At 39.6% G+C, this 22,873-nt stretch overlaps 1 protein-coding gene across 9 annotated transcripts in view; it reads left to right on the forward strand.

Moving 5' to 3' along the window:
• hivep1 (HIVEP zinc finger 1) overlaps positions 1 to 22,873 on the forward strand; it is a 277,484-nt gene that overhangs the window by 235,725 nt on the left and 18,886 nt on the right. The window contains exon 9 of one of the 9 annotated variants that reach the window (XR_010020787.1): positions 18,430 to 18,512. The exons of the other annotated variants lie outside the window; for them this stretch is intronic. The gene's annotated coding sequence lies outside the window, so the exon portion shown is untranslated. The remainder of the gene's footprint in view (positions 1 to 18,429; positions 18,513 to 22,873) is intronic. 9 annotated transcript variants of the gene reach the window in all.

Here is a 22,873-nt window from a genome sequence, read left to right on the forward strand (position 1 = left end):
CTCTCTCTCCCAGGCAAGGGAGAGGGAGGTGTCCCCCATTTTCACAGCGAGCATAACAACAACCCGTTGGTTTGCGATGTTGAAAGTCGGTTTCGTCACTTTTTTCGAGCTCTGTGTCTGAAGATTGCAAAGACCTCGGGTCTTCGGGCCCACAGCAAAAGATTTTCCGGCCTCCCCGATAACACAAGAGTATACTGCCGTGACACCGACCCTCGATCTGCCCGTCTCCAGAACCCCGCGATCATAGGCTTCCAAACACGATCAAGACTCTCAGGCCAAACCCTTGGCACGTTGAATAATGGCCAGTCGTGGTACTCTGAGAGCGAGTCCCAGTCCTGCAAAGAACTGAAGCCTGCGATTAACTCCAGGTCAGGGTCTTCAAAAGAACCCTGAAAGAGGAAAATAAGGATAATTAAAGGTGGAAGTAGAGCTGTTTCCGAAGATGTAAGCAAAGGAGTCGCCGTTAGGCACCATTATCCCTCCTAAGCTCCACCTTCACTATAACCTAAGCAAAACTAGTGTGTGGATGAATGCAGGGTCTCCATAGATGCTGCCTGACCTGCTGAGTTTATCCATCAGTCTGTTTTTTGCACCTATCTCTTAATGTTTTTACACTATCCCTTAATATCTGAATCTGCTGGATACTGAGATGTTTGGATGGAGTGGACGTAGAGGGGATATTTCCAGATGTAGGAGAGTTTAGGGCACAGTATCAAAATAAAGGGAATCTTTTTAAAACTGAGATACTGAATTTATTCACCAAGAAGGTGGTGAATTTGTAGAATTCTTTGCTGTGTTGCACTGTGGAGACTAAGTCATTAGGTGTACAGTGGCATGCAAAAGTTTGAGCATCCCCGGTCAAAATTTCTGTTACTGTGAATAGTTAAGTGAGTAGAAGATGAACTGATCTCCAAAAGTCATAAAGTTAAAGATGAAATATTCTTTTCAACATATTAAGCAAGATTAGTGTATTATTTTTGTTTTGTATGGTTTTAGAGTGGAAAAAAAGGAGAGGAGAACCATGCAAAAGTTTGGGCACCCCAAGAGATTAGAGCTCTCAGATAACTTTTACCAAGGTCTCAGACCTTAATTAGCTTGTTAGGGCTATGGCTTGTTCACAGTCATCATTAGGAAAGGCCAGGTAATGCAAATTTCAAATCTTTATAAATACCCTGACTCCTCAAACCTTTTCTCAACAATCAACATCCATGGGCTCCTCTAAGCAGCTGCCTAGCACTCTGAAAATTAAAATAAATGATGCCCACAAAGCAAGAGAAGGCTATAAGAAGATAGCAAAGTGTTTTCAGGTAGCCATTTCCTCAGTTTGTAATGTAATTAAGAAATGGCAGTTAACAGGAATGGTGGAGGTCAAGTTGAGGTCTGGAAGAACAAGAAAACTTTCTGAGAGAACTGCTCGTAGGATTGCTAGAAAGGCAAATCAAAACCCCTGGTTGACTTCAAAAGACCTTCAGGAAGATTTAGCAGACTCTGGAGTGGTGGTGCACTGTTCTACTGTGCAGCGACGCCTGCACAAATATAACCTTCATGGAAGAGTCATCAGAAGAAAGCCTTCCCTGCGTCCTCACCACAAATTTCAGTGTCAAGTTTACAAAGGAACATCTAAACAAGCCTGATGCATTTTGGAAAGAAGTCCTGTGGACTGATGAAGTTAAAATAGAACTTTTTGGCCGCAATGAGCCAAGGTATGTTTGGAGAAAAAAGGGTGCAGAATTTCATGAAAAGAACACCTCTCCAACTGTTAAGCACGGGGGTGGTTTGCTTTGGGCTTTGTGTTGCAGCCAGTGGCACGGGGAACATTTCACTGGAGGGAAGAAAGAATTCAATTAAATACCAGCACATTCTGGAAGCAGACCTCACACCGTCTGTAAAAATGCCGAAGATGAAAAGAGGATGGCTTCTACAACAGGATAATGATCCTAAACACACCTCAAAATCCTCAATGGATCACCTCAAGAGGCACAAGCTGAAGGTTTTGCCATGGTCCTCACAGTCCCCCAACCGAAACATCATCGAAAATCTGTGGATAAACCTCAAAAGAGCAGTGCATGCAAGACGGCTCAAGAATCTCGCAGCACTAGAAGCAGACATCCCACCTCTCCCAGAAGTTCTGGGAATCTCCCGCATATTGATAGCGGCTCCCTGATGCCCGCAAATTATATACAATATCCCACTAATCGATTTTTTTGAGAGTGAGCGAGAGAGCGTGAGAGCGAGAAAGAGAGGGCAAGAGAGAGCGCGCGCGTCATGGCAAAGTGTTCCAAAAAAGGAAAATATAAATATATCCAAATACTTGTAGATCCTACCTCTTAGTACTCCTTCCAATAATTTACCTACTACCGACGTCAAACTTACTAGCCTATAATTTCCCGGATTACTTTTAGAGCCTTTTTTAAACAATGGGACAACATGAGCTTTCCTGCAATCCTCCGGCACCTCACCAGTAGATACCGACATTTTAAATATATCTGCCAGGGCCCCTGCAATTTCAACACTAGTCTCCTTCAAGGTCCAAGGGAATATCCTGTCAGGTCCTGGGGATTTATCTACTCTGATTTGCCTCAAGATAGCAAGCAGCTCCTCCTCTTCATACTATATAGGTTCCATGACCTCACTACTTGTTTGCCTTATTTCCATAGGCTCCATGCCAGTTTCCTTAGTAAATACAGACGCAAAAAACCCACTTAAGGTCTCCCCCATTTCTTTTGGTTCTGCACATAGCCGACCACTCTGATCTTCAAGAGCACCAATTTTATCCCTTACTATCTTTTTGCTCTTAATATTCCTATGGAAGCTCTTTGGATTATCCTTCACCTTGACTGCCAAAGCAACCTCATGTCTTCTTTTAGCCCTCCTGATTCCTTTCTTAAGTTTTTTTTTGCACTTTTTATACTCCTCAAGCACCTTATTTGCTCCCTGTTTCCTATACATGTCATACATCTCTCTCTCCTTCTTTATCACTTTGGAAAATCGGACCATCAGGCCGTACTCCTCTTCCCAGCTTACAAACAGAAACTGAAGCGGGAGGTCACAGTGTCAAAAGTAGTGTCGCGTTGGACAGAGGAAACGGATGTGGTCCTCTGTAACTGCTTTGAATCGGTGGACTGGTTAGTATTCAAGGACTCGGCGTCTAACCTCGATGAGTATGCCTCAGCTGTCACGGATTTTACTTGGAAATGCACGGAGGACTGTGTGTCTCGCAAGACGATCCAGGTATTCCCTAACCGGAAACCTTGGATGAATTATGAGGTTAAGTCCCTTTTGAAGGCTAGAGCTGCGGCTTTTAGGTCCGGGGATACCAGTTGCTACACGGAATCCAGGCGTGAACTCCGGAAAGCCATTAAGGGCGCCAAGAGGCAATATTGAGCCAAGTTAGAAGCCCAGGCTAACCAGAGGAATGCCAGTAGACTATAGCAGGGTCTAAATGAGATCACTGGGCACAGAGAAAAGGCTGGGAATATCAATAACTGTGGCGCTTCTCTTCCTGATGAACTTAACGTATTGTATGCAAGATTCCTTAGAACAGGGGTCCCCAACCTTGTTTGCAGTGCGGACCGGTTTAATATTGATAATATTCTTGCGGACTGGCCAACTCGGGGGGGGGGGCGCGGTTGGGTTGCCAACGGACTAGAGTAGCAGTCAAATACGTTGTGTTTACCCCGAGAAAGACTACAATGACCATGAAGTCTTGCGCAGGCACCAATGCGCATGCATGTATGTGCCGATTTTTTTCTACAAATTGTTTTTGGCGATTCTGTTCAGGGGGGAGTGTTAATCACGACCGGAATATATAGGTGATAATACACTTAATTTTGTTTCTAAAAGGGATTATCTAACGAATTTAATATTAACCACACAGCGCATATTTTCCTCGCATGAATATAGTGATAAGTCAATTATCAGGGGAGGACAGGGGAGCTTGAAGTAAGCGTTGAACAAACTTCCAGTAGAAGTGCTAGAGGCAGGTTCGATATTATCATTTAAAGAAAATTTGGATAGGTATATGGACAGGAAAGGATTGGAGGGTTATGGGCTGAGGGCAGGTCGGTGGGACAAGGTGAGAATGGCGTTCGGCACGGACTAGGAGGGCCGAGGTCGCCTGTTTCTGTGCTGTAATTGTTATATGGTTATATGGCTATGTAAGTCACTTATAAGTCAATAGCATCATAACATTTTAAATAACGTTTGGATATTAAACACACAGCACATATTTTCCCCGTATGAACATATAAAATCATTGCAACACACCAGTATCACTGAATCAGTGGGAGCCCTGGGCTTGTTTCCCTGCAACAAGACGGTGCCATCGAGGGGTGATGGGAGACAGCGATACTCGAAGGGGGTTCCTTATGTCCACTCTATTCCGCAATTTAGTTTTTGTTGCATTCATTGCAGAGATACGTTGGAAATGGAAGCAACGTTTTCAGTGCTTTCGTGGCTATCTCAGGATATTTAGCTTTGACTTTGATCCAGAATGCTGGCAGAGATGTTATGTCAAACATACTTTTCAGCCCGCCGTCATTTGCAAGCTCGAGGGGTTGATCTCCTTCCCGCACTGACATGGATGACGCGTGGGTAATGACCTCGCGTGCGTTCAAGCTCAACAGTGGGCGTGACGGGGAATGAGGAAAGATGCAGCTGACTCATATCGCCAAATCATATTGTTTCCTCGCGGCCTGGTAGCACATGTTTTGCGACCCGGTACCAGTCCACAGCCCGGTGGTTGGGGACTGCTGCCTTAGAACACCTGGAGAATAAAGACGCATACGTAAGGCTCCTTTTCATTGACTACAGCTCTGCCTTCAATACCATCATTCCAAATAAACTGATTCCTAAGCTCCGGAACCTGGGCCTTAGCATTCAGATCTGCAGCTGGATCTTCAACTTCCTCACAGACAGGACCCAGGCTGTAAAAATAGGGGCCAAGTTTCCATCGCACTCAATATATAAGATTGCTGATGACACAACAATTGTAGGCCATATCTTGGGTAATGATGAGTTTGAGTACACAGAGGAAATTAAGAACCTGGTGACATGATACGAAGACAATAACCTATCCCTCAATGTCAGCAAGATGAAGGAATTGGTTGTTGACTTCAGAAGGAGTAGCGGACCGCACAAACCAATTTACATCGGTGGTGTGCAAGTGAAACAGGTTTAAAGCTTTAAGTTCCTCGGGGTCAATATCACAAATGACCTGACTTGGTCCAGCCAAGCAGAGTCCACTGCCAAGAAGGCCCATCAGAGCCTTTACTTCCTGAGAAAACTAAAGAAATTTGGCCTGTCCCCTAAAACCCTCACTAATTTTTATAGATGCACTGTAGAAAGCATTCTGCTAGGGTGCATCACAACCTGGTATGGAAGTTGTCCTGTCCAAGACTGGAAGAAGTTGCAGAAGATCGTGAACATGGTGCAGCAGATCACACAAGCCAATCTTCTGTCCTTGGATTCACTTTACACTGCACGCTGTCAGAGCAGTGCTGCCAGGAAAATCAAGGACACGACCCACCCAGCCAACACACTTTTCGTCCTTCTTCCCTCCAGGAGAAGGCTCAGGAGCTTGAAGACTCGTACGGCCAGATTTGGGAACAGCTTCTTTCCAACTGTGATAAGACTGCTGAATGGATCCTGACCCGGATCTGAGCCGTACCCTCCAAATATCTGGACCTGCGTCTCGGTTTTTTTGCACTACCTTACTTTCCATTTTTCTATTTTCTATTTATGATTTATAATTTAAATTTTTAATATTTACTATTGATTTGTAATCCAGGGAGCGGGAAGCGCAGAATCAAATATCGCTATGGTGATTGTACGTTCTAGTATCAATTGTTTGGCGACAATAAAGTATAAAGTATAAATATTAAAGTATCAGAGTTCCACTATCCCTTGAGAACCAAGGTTCCTTATTCTCATTCACTTTGCCTTTAATCCTGACAGGAACATACAAACTCTGCACTCTCAAAATTTCTCCTTTGAAGGCCTCCCGCTTACCAATCACATCCTTGCCAGAGAACAACCTGTCCCAATCCACGCTTTTTAGATCCTTTCTCATTTCTTCAAATTTGGCCTTTTTCCAGTTTAGAACCTCAACCCGAGGACCAGATCTATCTTTATCCATGATCAAGTTGAAACTAATGGTGTTATGATCACTGGAACCAAAGTGTTCCCCTACACACATTTCTGCCACCTGTCCTAACTCATTTCCTAACAGGATGAGGGGAGATTTGATTGAGGTATATAAAATTATGATGGCTATAGACAGAGTGAATGCAAGCAGGCTTTTTCCACTGAGGCTAGGGGAGAAAAAAAACATGAGTTAGGGTGAAGGGGGAAAAGTTCAAAGGGAACATTGGGGGGGCTTCTTCACACAGAGAGTGGTGGGAGTGTGGAATGAGCTGCCAGATGAAGTGGTAAATGCAGACTCACTTTTTGCATTTAAGAAAAACTTGGACAGGTACATGGATGAGAGTAGTATGGAGGGATATGGTCCAGGTGCAAGTCAGTGGGACTAGGCAGAAAAATGGTTCGGCAGGGCCAAAACGCCTGTTTCTGTGCTGTAATGTCCTATGGTTCTATAAAAAGTACTTCACCCCAGACTACACGAAAGTGTACCCCTGCCTAATAGGGGTCAAAGATAATGACAGTGTTGCTCGCTGCACTGTTTGCAACAGTGACTTTTGTATTGCCCGTGGTGGGTTAAGACTGTAAAAGACGTGTTGAGGTGAGTTTAACAGGTGTTATTTGTTCATTAGCATAGCTAATGTTACTTAAACTAGCTGGCTGGCTGCGAAGAAGCTACTCTATTGCAGACATCCCACCTCTCCCGCAAGTTCCTGGAGTCTCTCGAAAATTGATGGTGCTACCTCCCTGAAAAGAGTTTTTGCAGGGTGGGATGTCTGTAGAAGCCTTTTTCAAGGAAGAATGGGTGAAAAGTTTTCTAAATCAATATATAGAGGTACCAGCTAGAGGGGAATGCAATATTGGATCTCCTGTTAGGAAACGAGTTAGAACAAGTGACGGAAGTGTGTGTAGGGGAGCACTTTGGTTCCAGTGACCATAACACCAGTAGTTTCAACTTGATCATGGACAAGGATAGATCCGGTCCTAGGGTTGAGGTTCTGAACTGGAAGAAGGCCAAATCTGAAGAAATGAGAAAGGATCTAAAAAGTGTGGATTGGGACAGGTTGTTCTCTGGCAAGGATGTGATCGGTAAGTGGGAAGCGTTCAAAGGAGGAAAAATTTTGAGAGTGCGGAGCTTGTATGTTCCTGTCAGAATTAAAGGCAAAGTGAATAGGAATAAGGAACCTTGGTTCTCAAGGGATATTGATAAAGAAGAAGAGAGAGTTGTATGACATGTATAGGAAACAGGGAGTAAATAAGGTGCTTGAGGAGTATAAAAAGTGCAAGAAAATACTTAAGAAGGAAATCAGGAGGGCTAAAAGAAGATATGAGGTTGCCTTGGCAGTCAAAGTGAAGGATAATCCAAAGAGCTTTTACAGGTATATTAAGAGTAAAAGGATTGTAAGGGATAAAATTGGTCCTCTTGAAGATCAGAGTGGTCGGCTATGTGCGGAATCAAAAAAAATGGGGGAGATCTTAAATGGGTTTTTTGGCATCTATCTACTAGGGAAACTGGCATGAAGTCTATGAAATTAAGGGAAACAAGTAGTGAGATCATGGAAACTGTACAGATTGAAAAGGAGGAGGTGCTTGCGATCTTGAGGCAAATTAAAGTGGATAAATCCCCAGGACCTGACAGGATATTCCCTCGGACCTTGAAGGAGACTAGTGTTGAAATTGCAGGGGCCCTGGCAGATATATTTAAAATGTCAGTGTCTATGGGTGAGGTGCCGGAGGATTGGAGAATGGCTCATGTTGTTCCATTGTTTAAAAAAGGATCGAAAAGTAATCCGGGAAATTATAGGCTGGTAAATTTGACGTCTCGGTAGTGGGTAAGTTATTGGAGGGAATACTAAGAGACAGAATCTACAAGCGTTTGGAGAGACAGGGACTTATTAGGGAGAGTCAACATGGCTTTGTGCATGGTAGGTCATGTTTGACCAATCTATTGGAGTTTTTCGAGGAGGTTTCCAGGAAAGTGGATGAAGGGAAGGCAGTGGATGTTGTCTACATAGACTTCAGTAAGGCCTTTGACAAGGTCCCGCATGGGAGGTTAGTTAGGAAAATTCAGTCGCTAGGTATACATGGAGAGGTGGTAAATTGGACTAGACATTGGCTCAATGGAAGAAGCCAAAGAGTGGTATTGGAGGATTGCTTCTCAAAGTGGAGGCCTGTGACTAGTGGTGTGCCATAGGGATCAGTGCTGGGTCCATTGTTATTTGTCATCTATATCAATGATCTGGATGATAATGTGGTAAATTGGATCAGCAAATTTGCTGATGATACAAAGATTGGAGGTGTAGTGGACAGTGAGGAAGGTTTTCAAAGCTTGCAGAGGGACTTGGACCAGCTGGAAAAATGGGCTGAAAAATGGCAGATGGAGTTTAATACAGACAAGTGTGAGGTATTGCACTTTGGAAGGACAAACCAAGGTACAACAATGGTAAGGGACTGAGGAGTGCAGTAGAGTAGATAGGGTCGTAAAGAGAGCTTTTGGTACATTGGCCTTTATTAATCGAAGTATTGAGTATAAGAGCTGGAATGGTATGATGAGGTTGTATAAGGCATTGGTGAGGCCGAATCTGGACTAATTGTGTTCAGTTTTGGTCACCAAATTACAGGAAGGATATAAATAAGGTTTGAAAGAGTGCAGCGAAGGTTTACAAGGATGTTGCTGGGACTTGAGAAACTCAGTTACAGAGAAAGGTTGAATAGGTAGGACTTTTTTCCCTGGAGCGTAGAAGAATGAGGGGAGATTTGATAGAGGTATATAAAATTATGATGGGTATAGATAGAGTGAACGCAAGCAGGCTTTTTCCACTGAGGCAAGGGGAGAAAAAAACCAGAGGACATGGGTTAAGGGTGAGGGGGGAAAGTTTAAAGGGAACATTAGGTGGGGCTTCTTCACACAGAGAGTGGTGGGAGTGTGGAATGAGCTGCCAGATGAGGTGGTAAATGCAGGTTCTTTTTTAACATTTAAGAATAAATTGGACAGATACATGGATGGGAGGTGTATGGAGGGATATGGTCCGTGTGCAGGTCAGTGGGACTAGGCAGAAAATGGTTCAGCACAGCCAAGAAGGGCCAAAAGGCCTGTTTCTGTGCTGTAGTTTTTTCCTATGGTTTCTATGGGTGCCCAAACTTTTGCATGCCACTGTACTTAAGGCAGACATTGATAGGTTCTTGATTGGTAATGGGGTTAAGGGTTAAATACAGAAGGCTGGAGAATGTGGTTGAAAATAAACCAGTCATAATTGAATGGCAGAGTAGACTCAATGCATTAAGTGGCTTAGTTTTCCTCCTATATTTTACTGCATTAAAGTCTTATAGCTTGGGTTCAGAAGAGGCATCTGGCTTTAACTGGTGCTTGGATTGTATAATGTGTGCGAAGGCAATCAGCAATTGATTCCTGGCTGGACCTTCTAATTATGATAAAAAGCATGAAAGCTCAAATTTTTCTCAACCAGATGGACTTGGGTTAAATTCAGGTTGTGAACTCAAAGCATATTTTCCACTACCGTTTAATTAATTATTCCTTCTTTCTGAGAACAAAATGAATTTGGCGATTAAAGAGTTAACTCATGCTTTGGTATTAAAATATGTTGAATCATTACAAGATCAGAGACAGGTATTGCTCTTTACCTTGGGATTTCAAATTAGTGAGGCAGTAGCAAATATGTTTCAATTCACAGTTAAAATATCTCTTGTTTTATCTCTTTGATTGCTGGAATGCAAGTTGTCACATGATGTGGGACTTCAGTGTCTGGAATCTGAATATCAGTGCTTTAGATGTATGAAATCCATGAGAGACAGGTGCAGTGTGTAACATGACCCACTGGTAGAGCCACAAGAATTTGTACTTGTGATGGTTCTGTGCTACTGATGTAGAATTTGTGATTGATTGGAGTATAACAGGTGTGAACACGGTAGTTAAACCTTTACAATTATTGTCTTTCTCTTTGTAGGATTATCAATCAAATGTTTTATATAAAAAGGAATTTAGTAACACTATATGTGTAATACTGAAGGCCTTCATCCAATAGACATTGAGATTTTCACTGTTGCTATGCATTTAATTTACATTTTAAATCTGATTTAAGATGGCTGATTTAAGAGAGTCATTAATTAATCACTACAGTACAGTTATAGCTGGGTGCAGATGTTCAGGAAGCTCCGAATTATTTTTGTTTTGCAGTGTGTGATGTTGACAGGCAAATAGAGCTGAATGTATTTTCTTTTGGGCTGTAGTACAGCTGTTTTGATTGAAGTTGTGATTCATTAATTGTCCCTGTTTTCATCTTTTGGGTTCATTGTTTACATTTGAAGTTTTCATGGTGGATTTTTTTAATTTTTGGCAGCATTTGAAGAAATAGAACATTTAATTGAAAATGTAGAATGAAAATAGATGTTTTAAGATGGCAGAAATTGTTGCAACACACTACAGTTGCTTTGTCAAAACTCAGTGCATCAATTCTTCTTGTGTTTTCTATAATTTCCATTCATCAGATTAATAAGCGGTCAGGACTAGTGTAGAACATTTTCTATACAATTGTCTTGACATTTTTAGCCCTACTTGTGCAGCCTTCACATATGCAAATTTATATAAAGAAAAATTTGCCGAAGTATAAATATTGTGAGTTATGAACATCAGTTATTTTTATGTATCCCATCACTATCATACCAGTGGTGAAATAGGGCTGACATTTGCGTTGACTTTACAGTTTGTGCTTTTACTCTTTGAATTAGTTGCCTAGGGCTGTTATGTGGGCGAATGGGGCGATAAATGAATCAATTACTCCTACACTGCTGCTTACATCTGACCTCTGAGGATTATTCCAGCAGTAGAAGATTGAAGCTTGCAGGAAGCTTATTATTTTTAAAGAAAAATGCACCATCCATTCAAGTTATAAACCTTAATCCTTATGAATATTGCTTGTCTTACTTGAAGCTTTTCTCTTTTTTTCTTATTAGTTGCATGAGTCATCCTGTTGCCTGGCTAAGATATTGAAACATAAAATGAAAATACAAAAGATAATTTTTCTTCCAGAGGAGGCAGGCAATTAATATTTTATGGGAAGGAGAGCTTTAAATGTTACTAGCTGGAAGTAAACTTAAGCTTTGATCTGTGTAATTGTTAATCTGTGGATTACTAGCAGTGTGATACTTTGAAGAAGAGCCAGTCATTCTTTTGATTTCCTGTAAACATGTTGTTTTTTCCTGGACATTCTGTTTTCTTCTTGCCTCTTAAAGAAATGCTCGTAGGTTATTGATGATAGTAAATAATCACTTTATCTGTAAGTGATAAAGGAATTAAAGGGGAATTGACCACATCTGAAGAAAAGGAGTTGCATGGCTACAAGGATAAAAGGAAAAGAGGAGTGGGACTGATGGATTCCTCTCCTAAGGTCCAAGATGGAACCGAGGTGGTGTGCAAGTTTCTGAAGAATGTTGTGGAGAGCTAGGTAACCACGTAAGTGATCCTACAAGAAAGATGACATTACTAGACTTTGCTGTGGGAAATGAAACAATGGAGCAAGTACTGGGGGAGCTGTCATTCCAACTGTCATTATACAGTTTAGATCAGCCATGGCAAAGGATGTAGCTCTCCTAAGTAAAAGTAGTTAAAAGGAGACCATGTTTTACTTCCATATTCCATCTACCTTAGCCCAAGTAGATGTGGCTTGATAGAGAGTAGTGGTGGTGGAGGGTTGTTTTTCAGATTAGAGGCCAGTGGTGTGCCACAGGGATTGGTTCAGCGTCCACTGTTGTTTGTTGTATGTGTTAATTTGGATGAGAATGTAGATGGCCTGGTTAGAAAGTTTGCAGATGACACCAAAATTCTTTGTATGGTGTACAGTGAAGGAGTGCAGAAGGCATTTGACATGCTTACCTTCATCAGTTAGGGCGTTGGGTACAAGAGTTGGAATGACCGTATAAGACATTGGTGAGGTTATTTGTGTGTACAGTTCTGGTTGCATGGATACAGGGATGATGTCATTAAGCTGGAAAGAGCATTGAAGAGATTCAGAAGGAAGTTTCTGTGAGTGAAGGACTTGAGTTATAAGGAGACACTGGATAAGCTGAGGATTTTTCAGCTGGAGTGTAGGAGATTGAGGGATGACTTTATAAAAGTATAAAATTATTAGGGCCAGAGTCATAGAGAAGTATAACACAGAAACAAGTCCTTTGGCCCATCCATGCTAAAATCGTTTAAACGGCCTATTCCCACCAGGATCATAGCCCTCTATAACCCTACTATCCATATACCTATCTGAACTTCTCTTAAAATGTTGAAATTGAGCTTGCATGCACCACTTGTGCTGGCAACTCATTCCACACTCTCACAACCCTCTCAGTGAAGAAGGTCCCCCCAATGTTCCCCTTAAAATTCTCACCTTCCACTTTTAAGCCATGACCTCTGGATGTAGTTCCATCCAACCTCAGTGGAAAAAGCCTGCTTGCATTTATCCTATCTATACCCCTCATACTATAGATCAGGTAAATGCTCACAGTTTTTTTCCAGGGTAGGAAAAATTGAAACAAGAAGGCTTAGATTTAAATGAGAAGATAGAAATTTAAAGGGGATCTGAGGGACAAATTTTTTCACGCAGAGGGTGGTGAGTACATGGAATGAGCTGCCAGATGAAGTGGCATTGGTGGGTACTTTTGGTTACGTATATGGATAGGGAAGGTTTAGAAGGATAAGGACCAAATACAGGCAAATAGAAATTGTCCAGTTTGGCAACTTAGTTAGCATGGATGAGTTGGTCTGAAGGTCTGTTTCGGTACTCTAAAATGGAATCAAAACATTGCAGGAAAAGCTCTTTAAATACTGGGAGGCCATAAAGATGAAGGTGTTTCACTTGCAGTGTAGATATATTCCTTTGAGGGTAAGGAGTAAAGTGATTCAAACTAGAACCCCCTGGATAACCAAACTAATAAAGAGTAAAACAGCACAGATGCCAATTTGTTCAAATGTAAGAGCTGGCTGATTACAGGAAAATCAGAAAGGAAGTGAAAAGGGAAATAAGAAAGAGTATAAGTAAGCGCAAACATGAGGAATTCTGCAGATGCTGGAAATTCAAGCAACACACATCAAAGATTTTCTTTTACTAGCTCTTTCTTCAGTTAGTCCTGACGAAGGGTCTCGGCCTGAAACGTCGACTGTACCTCTTCCTAGAGATGCTGCCTGGCCTGCTGCGTTCACCAGCAACTTTGAAGAGTATAAGTAAAGTCTGGCAGCAAATGTAAAAGGGAATTGAAAAATAGATATTATAGTCATCTGTTAGTCTTGTGAGACCATGGATTTGCGCCTTGGAAAGTCTCCAGGGCATTGGCCTGGGCAAGGTTGTATGGAAGACCAGCAGTTGCCCATGCTGCAAGTCTCCCCTCTCCACACCACCGATGTTGTCCAAGGGAAGGGCACTAGGACCCATACAGCTTTGCACCGGTGTCGTCGCAGAGCAATGTGTGGTTAAGTGCCTTGCTCAAGGACACACACGCTGCCTCAGTCAAGTCTCAAACTAGTGACCTTCAAATTACTAGGCGAACGCCTTAACCACTTGGCCACATGCCAACACGAATCCAAAAGTATGCTTTTAATATATAATCAGGAAAATGAAGAGATGGGTCTACTCAGAGACCAAAAACAAATCATGGAGACAGAGTTGTGATATTAAATAAGTTATCAGAACTGGAAGGCTTGAGTTACAAGGAGAGACTAGATAGGCTGGGGCTGTTTACCCTGAAGCAAAGGAGTAGATAAGGTGAATGGATACTGTCTTTCTCCCATGGTAGGAGAGTTTGTAACTAGGAGGAATAGGTTCAAGGAGAAGGAAAGGAAAGATTTAAAGTGACCTGAGTGGCAGGTTTTCTCACATAGTTGGTGGTCAAGGCAGGTGCAGTTGCTATGTTTAAAAATCATTTGGACTAGTTCATGAATATGAAAGGTTTAGATGGATATGTGGTCAATAGAGGCAAAAGGGACTAGCACAGGAAGGCAACTTGGTGAGTTGGGCCAAAAGGCTTGTTTCCATGTAGTCAAAATATATCAGATTTTACCAAGAGCAAAGATGATGTCTCATCAAAGGAAAGTATTATTGAGATTCTGGATGGACTAAAATTGTTGTAAGGAGATACTAGAAAAGCTAGCTGCCAGTATAGTGCAAAATTCACATGCTGTAGAAGGAATGTATCTGAGGTTACTGAAGTGAATAAGAAAATAAATTGCAGATACCCTAGCCATAATCTTCCTGGCAGCTGTAAATTCAGGAGTGATGCCCATTCAAAACTGCAAATGTTACATCCTTGCTTAAAAAAGGTATAGGAATAGACGGTAGATACAGTCCAATCAGTTTAATCACATTGAGGAAGAAAGTTCTAGAAACCGAAACCAGGGACAAAATGAATTGTCACATGGGCAAATGTAGATAGATTAGAGAAAACCAGCATAAACTTGTTAAAGGTGATCTATGTGATTGCTAGTTTGAGTTATATCTTTGCACAGTTTATCTGTGATATTTACTACATTACAACAGTGACTACACTTTAACATTACTCCAGTGAGTGTGAGGCATTGGGAAATACATTGAAGTTGTGAAAAGCACTGTATTCTTTCTTAGGAAAGTTGCTAAATGAAATAGCTGAATGACACTTTCAGAGTCAAGGATGCTTCTCAGAGTATAAATATCCATCCATTCTTTATACCTTTTTTTACGATGTCTAGATTCCATTCCAAACATTCCATTGCATTTATGTAGTAATGAAGAACATAATGGTTGTTTTCTCTGATGCAAATTAAAGGGATTTAGCTGCACATTAATTTGGATGACAAAATATTATGTTGTGTCCTATACAGAAGGGTAAATAGTTTTCCCTCCCTGTTTCTTATTTATTCATTGGACAGATACAAGATTTCCTGAACGCACTTTACAGTTGCATTTATTTTAATTGCAATATTACCTACACTTCAGAAGAAATGCATTGGTTATGCATAGGCACATTTTGACAATGTTAAATCTATTGGTGAAAACAGTTACATTTACAACTAAAGTGTAATTTTAACTCTGAATTTTGCACCAATTCTTTAAATATCAGTGAATATATATGATGGATTTCTTGATCCTGAAGTTGTTTCAGAAAAATATGAATTTAAAATAATGTGAATTTATTAGGAATCTCAAGTTTGTCATTTGACTTTGAAATGAAGTCAACCAACAAAAATGCCTTGCAACATCTTTGAAGTTAGGTTAACAGAAGTAGTTAGTAAGTACACCTGCACACACCTGTTCTCATTAGGTCTGTGAGAGGGCAGGAGGGCAACAATTAGCAGTGACCTGTGGCCATCCTTAGCGATTGAAGCACACTGTGTCAAAGAGGAGGAAGAAGGTTAAACAAGCACTGTTCAGCACAAAGCCTCAGAAAACTCTTTTTGTTGGTTCAACAACAGACTTGATGTCTAAAGGGCAAAGGGCTGTAAAGTCTTGGAAATAAGAAAGAAAAGGATCAGAGAAAGAATATAACACAAAATTTTATTTGCTTTGGAGATTTAATTGATTGTAAAGGATCAGATAATGAAATGATGCCATTCTTTGCTGCTGTTAGAAATTACCAGAAATTGATAAAAATCTTGTTTTTACCATTATTGATTTTCCTTAAGCAGAGAAAATGCTTCTTATTAGTAATAGTTCACAGAGTCATCTATTTACAGTTAAGAATTATTCTAATTTTTGCATAGCTTTCGCAGTATAACCCAAAATCTTAGCATTAAGATGGCCAGTTCATGAAGCACAGATTAGAAGTGAGCTTCTGAATCAAATAATTATAATACTGCAGTTGTGAGTATCCGGCCTCCATTCCCTGACAACATATATAAAAAAAGTACATAACTGTATGAATAAAAGCTGATAAGTCCCAGATAAGTGACATTCAAAATCGCTAAATTTTCATCTTTGAAAAAAAATTGAACGGTTCTACAAATAATATTAATTAAAATTTTATTGCAGTAGGGTTTGATTAATATTGATTCTGATAAATCGCTATCATCTGTAGAGCATGCAAAATAATCAAATAGACAAATAAATCATTCAAGAGTTGTACAGGTTGCTTTTCCTTTGAACTTCTCTTGCGCTGTGCTGCTAATTCAATAGTGATATCTGTTCCAAGATCTAAGTGCTGTGTGCATGCTAATGAGATTGATTTTGGCCTGGACTGCAAGGAAGGTGCAATAATTAATTTTATTTGCAAAGTATGTAAATATATATACTGATCATTATCTAATAAGCATTGTTGAAAGCCCATGTGTACAGGTGGCTATTTAATTGGACTTGTACATGTTGCGTGCACTCCTTGCTGCAACAAAGCATGTTGTCTTTTATTTTTATGTTTGCACTTTATCCCATTGTAAAGAACTTTGAACCACATCATTTGTATTATTATTATTGTTGTTCTTTTATTTTCATTTTTACTCAGCTCAAGCTGGTAAAACCTGAGGTACGGGTGTAGCCAAGCACACTCTTGTCTCAATTGCTAGGAACTTTCAGATTATTCTAGTGCTGTTTAATATTGAGACTTTCTGAAGATTTACATAAATATTTATGTGTAGGCCCAATTGTTTAGTGCTATTGTATAGTGACTTTGGGATGATACCAGTTGTGGATATTGCCTTTGGGATAATGTAAACCCTGTTGTTATTATTATATTTTTATTTTTTCTCATCTCAAGCTAGTAAATATTTTTCCAGCATTCACAACTTAGGCTCACTAATGAAAAAGATGGTAGTAAAAGTAGAATAAACCTTTAATATAGCCCTTTTCACTGATTGAGAAGGAAGAAGGAAAAATCGACAAAAGAAGAAAAAATTCTGGCAGAATTTTCAGCAAGATTTAACTGTGGATATTATTTGTATAACCAACAAACTACACGACGTATTTATTTTAAGTTCGAATTAGAGCAAACCACGTCAAATGCTTCAAAGGATTAGGCTGTAGTTTATGTGTGAGTGTATATATATATATATATAGGGACAGGAAATTATAACAGAAACAGTTTGCGGTGTAGGTAATAAGCCTCATCAGATTTCTGCTGTTATTATCAAGATTTTTTTTCTGGATTTCAGAGCCACTTTCCACAGAAAAAGGATGGCTTGGTTGTTAATGTAAAAATAACGAGCATCAGCTCAGATTATTGGACCCTATATATTTATTTTAAACATCATCTATTTAAATTTTAATTTTTGATTAGTTTAACTCCAATAGAAAAAAAGCACAATTATTTTTAATATTAGCATTCTAATTATCCTTTCAGCAAAGATAAATATGTTATTTCATCTGCATGTAATTTCTTTCAAAATGAGGTGAGTTCCTTTAAAATGTAGCATTTAGAGAAAGTGATTGCCACCTACAGACACAAATGCAAAAGTGAATCTGAGGGAAGTATTCATGGTGCTAAACTTAGTCACCCAGAAACCAAATGGATCTTCAGTTTCAGTTAACACACAAGATCAGAGAAATTATTGTGTCTGTAGATTTTGGATAGCAGCTACAGGACTGTGCAAATGTCTTAGGCACCCTAGGTATGCATAGTACTGTATACGGGTCAGGGGAAAGGAAGAGTAATATAAAATAAGAGACTAAAAATTACGGAAATATTGAACCGGTTACCAAATCCTTTGATTTTATGAATCGGGGTTACAAAATACACAAATTGTAAATTAAAACTAACTATTTGCATAAGATGCACAGGATCTGAGCACCATGTATTAAATTTTGTCACTAGTTGGTATACAGTACTTACAGGTTTGAAATAAATGTAATTTTCACTGTACAGTATATACCTTTACATTTGGCAGAGTGACAGCAAAAGAAAAGTTTACAAGTCAATCGGAATTTTTGAAAGGCTAATTAGCAGTTTACTAGTTAGTAAGTTGATCAGTCTCAGGCCTCCAAGGAAGAATGTAGGGAGAGTTAGAAAAGAAATCTTTTCCTACCAAATTTCTACCAAAATTAAAACAAATGATTTTGTTATTAGAACAAAAATTTAACGTGTCATAGAGTGTGTGATGTTTCATGTCAGTGGAGAATGTCTAATCCACAGTTGTGCTCTGGCCTCATTATAAACTTTATTGAGTGTCTTGAAGTTTGAGGCTCCTCATTTCACTTGCTCAGATGGTGTTATTTTCTAGATCAGAAAGACTCTTAAGCTGATAATTTGGATACCCTGATAAGGAACATCATTATAGGAAGATATAAAATATTGTCATCGTTTAGCATTCATTATCCTGTTTCTTACCAGGTCCTTGTGGTTGAGGAGAGCTTGCTCCCACTCTGGTTCAGTGAGGTCTGAAGTGTCAGACGAGACTAATGTGGGACTCACAGGTAGAGTAAATCGTGCTTGACTGAGCAGGCAGGTGGGTTATTAGGAGATTGTGCACACCTTTTGCCATTACTCTAGGCTTCTGTGTGTTCCCAAAGTCGAAGTTGAGTTTTTTTGTCATATGTACAAGTAAAAAGGCCTGTTTCTGTGCTGTAATGTTCTATGTTCTTACATATATATATATATATATATATATATATATACATTTTATGAAAATCTTACTTCCAGCAGTATTGTAAGCTCCTCAGTCAGGTACACAACATCCAAAGGAAAGTCATGGACTAGGGATTCCAATAAGATAATGGCTATTTTACATTTCTTTTCAAGGAGGCTTAGAAAACATTCATCATTAAATCCTTTTCTCTGTTTACCTGATAATCATATACCCTAATAGAGCTCAGGGTAGTGTCTATTTCAGGAATCACATGTATGGTATGTGAATTATGTGATCTACCCATTGGATAGAATGGTGTAAATAGAGCTTTAGTTATGAGGATGTTAGTGTATTGGTTTCCTTACTCTACCAATGAATGCAGAGAATTTTGCAGAGGCAGTAAAGATGGTATCTCTCCTGTACTTTGAGCTGCCTGCTGTAGGTAGTTCATGATTCCAAAGAGTATAGGAAGGTGAAGACCACTGCTTTCTAGTGGACCATCGTACCTTTGCTAGTTTTGAGTAACTGATCCTTAAACAGTAATTTTGTCAGACAGTCAAAGGCTGCCCTGGCATCATCATAGAGTTTTATATAGAATTACAGCACAGAAATGGATAATACAAGCTGCGATGAACTCCTTGTCTGTGTCCTTTTTGGGCAGTCTGGTTGAAAAAAAAATTAGCCCATTGTATTCCAAGCAGTCTCAGTGTCTCGAGCATTCCACAATAAATTACAATACCACTTCCTGACATAGCATTTCACAAAGAGGTTATTTTAAAGTAAAGGGTTGTTGTTAGTGGACATGATTACATAATTTAGAACCTCAGACACATCAGTATTCTCTTAAGTCTTATCTGAAAGTTATTGCCAACTTTCTAAAGTATTTTCATTGTGACTTGTGACATTCTAGGATCTTACAATTTTAAGACTAGCTGTTACTAGATTTTGTAAAAGCTGAAACGGTTCTTGTTTATCTTTTTCATTGTCCTTTACACTTGCAGTTTTCTGCGTATTGTTAAACAGGTGGCTTTAAATGTGAGGACTGGACTTTTCAGACTTTTCTTTTAATAACTGATGAAGGGTCTCAGTCTGAAGTGTCACTTGTTTACTCTTTATCATAAATGCTGCCTGGCCTGCTGAGTTCCTCCAGCATTTTGTGTGTATTACTTCTAATTTTGAATTTGCTTTTACATTACCCTTCTGTTTTGGGGAATACTTGGTGCAATCCCATGCAACATTGGCATCTTATAAACAGCCTTTTTCATGCTACTAAATGAATAGATCGGATACAGTCAGTTATTGAGAATGTATGGCTTGTGGTTTAAGAAATCCTTTCCACAGCACCACCACAGCACCAGAACTTGCAGATACAAGGATGCTAGCACTATAATGTAAATATAAATTACAGCAGTACTCAGCTAGTTGTAGAGTCTATGAAAAAAGAATGCTAGTTAAGTTTTCAGACCTTTTATCAGAAGTTATAAATAATTAGGGATAAAGTTTTCAGATGCATGGAAAATCACTGATGGTTAAGAGAAATCAAATGACAGAAGACATAATGTTGGTTCAATAAATACATTTAATGTCAGCGAAATGTATACAATATATATCCCGAAATTCTTTTTCTTCGCTAACATCCATGAAAACAGAGGAACGCCCCAAAGAATGAAAGACGGTTAAATGTTTGAACCCCAAAGCCTCCCCCCCAGCTCCCCCCCCCAGGCACAAGCAGCCGCAAGGCAATGACACCCCCCCACCCACCCACCAGCAAAAAAACATCAGCACGATTCACCGAGCACTCAAGCATGCAGCAAAACATCAATGAATACACAGACTTGCAGTACCCCAAAGACTACTCGTTCACTCGGTCGTTCGACATACCACAGGTTCTTTGTCTCCCTAATAAGGGAAAAAGAGGTGTCCCCATTTCACTGCGAAAGGGGAGACATTACAAACAACTGGGTGATTTATGATGTTAGAAGTCTGTTGCATTGCTTTTTCCGAGCTCTGCACCCAGAGGATCGACCCCAGAAAGGCTCAGTTCTTGGACACACAGCTAGCAGCTAACCCATTGCTCCCAATGTTCCGTGCTCTCCCTCAACGCCTCAGTCAGGGGCACCGGCCACGAATCATCCCATCTCCAGAGTCACGAAAATCTGGCACCCTGAAGGCGCGCTAGCCTTCCAGGCCGTGTCCATGGGATTTCAAAAAGCAGCCAGTCGTGAGGCCCTGAGAACTGATCCCATTCCCACAAAAAACTGAAGTCAGCCAAAACGGTCATAATGGACCAGTGCTGCACCAGTGCTTTTTCTTGAAGTCCAGTTGGACAGTACTTTATAGGCTTCACAGCTTAAGGTGAGCCTTCCCTGGGTTGAACCTGGCTCAAACACAGTGAATGGAAGTGTTCAGCACACCTTGATTACAGGAGATAGGTGGTAGGTGGAGGTGACAAAGGGCTGAAAGTTCAGCTGCCTGAAAAAAAATTGAGGTTTTTTCCATTATTTATTTAAGTTACAGGTATTTCCTTTGTTTTTAAATGAGTTTTAATTTAAACTTAAAGCATATTTTTGAATGCCACTGAAGGATTGTGAATGCCAAAGACATTCAGAAGCAATGGCCCTGGTAGCCAGTGAGCCTGAGGACAAGGCCTTTCTGGCTATTGGAGCCATTCTGTCAGTGTATCAAGTAACATAGTCTTGCTGGTGTGCTGAACCATGCTAAGGCTGTAAAACAAGCAACATGACCCAGGGATCCTACCAGGTATGGTCTGTTAACTCTTTCAGCTTCCTACTAAAATCTGCAGCACCTTCTGTTTATATTTCAAATTTCTAACATATGGATTCCATTATTTTAGCACTATATTCTGTACTTGTCCAAAATTTACAGTCATAGTAACACTTACCCACTGAATGTAATCTTTCATATTTACATCTGCAGTTAAACTGGGGTGTTGATGACTCCCAGCTGTTGCAGACTCCACTGTTGTGTTTGACACATTTTCAGTAAATTAACACATAGTTCAAAAATTTTAGAGAATTACAAAAGAACACTGTTAATACTATGCCCTGTTTAATGAGGCATAACTAGGTTTTTAAGATCATACTAAGCTATAATTAATGCTAATCAACCTCTGACACTAAAACATATGTATCTGTAGAGAATCTACTTCACAGAAAACTCGAAAATTCCATGAATTTTAAAAGATTAATTTTTAAAAATTTATTTATGATAGTTTAGTATTCATCATGATTCATTATTATTTCACACTTTTTGTCCTCCCAAAACTCTTTGATGCTATCAGCTAATAGGAACTGTGGAGTTTCTCAAATATGACTGCCGTTCAATTTCATAATGGCTTGCAAGATACAAATGAATAAATGATGTCTTCTTTCTTTCTTTCTTTTCTTTTTAAATCTTTTTATTGAATAAGTATACAAAAAGGTAAGCCATATAAACATTAATACAGTGTTAAAATATAATAAAATTCCAGAAGGTATCAATACCAAAAAAAAACTACAAACAATGTAATTTAAACATAAGAAACCAAGATAACATAATAGTATACTAAATTTTATATATATCAATAGAAAAAAAGGAAAAAAAAACCCAAAAAAAAACCCACCGTGCAACTAACTAAAAGCAAAGCAAAGCAATGGGCTAACTTGAAACCAAACAGAGTTAAACTTAAAATCACGTCCTCAATCCCGACCTCCATTAAAAACAGTGAGAAAAAAACAAGAAGTGTATATATTACATTAAATGAAAATATCGAATAAAAGGTCCCCAAATCTGTTCAAATTTAAATGAAGAATCATAAAGGTTACTTCTAATTTTCTCCAGATTCAAACATAAAATCGTCTGAGAGAACCAAAAAAAGGTAGTTGGAGCATTAAGCTCTTTCCAATGTTGTAAAATACATCTTTTCGCCATTAAAGTAAGAAATGCAATCATTCTACGGGCTGAAGGGGAAAGATTTCTAGAAATTTTAGGTAGTCCAAAGATAGCAGTAATAGGGTGAGGAGAGATATCTATATTTAATACCTTAGAAATAATATTAAAAATATCTCTCCAAAAAGTTTCCAAAGTAGGGCAAGACCAAAACATATGAGTTAAAGAGGCTATCTGCCCCGAACATCTGTCACAAAAAGGATTAATATGCGAGTAAAAACGCGCTAACTTATCTTTGGACATATGTGCTCTATGAACCAC

Source organism: Mobula hypostoma, chromosome 17 (assembly GCF_963921235.1).
Source record: "Mobula hypostoma chromosome 17, sMobHyp1.1, whole genome shotgun sequence".
Classification (NCBI taxonomy): domain Eukaryota; kingdom Metazoa; phylum Chordata; class Chondrichthyes; order Myliobatiformes; family Myliobatidae; genus Mobula; species Mobula hypostoma.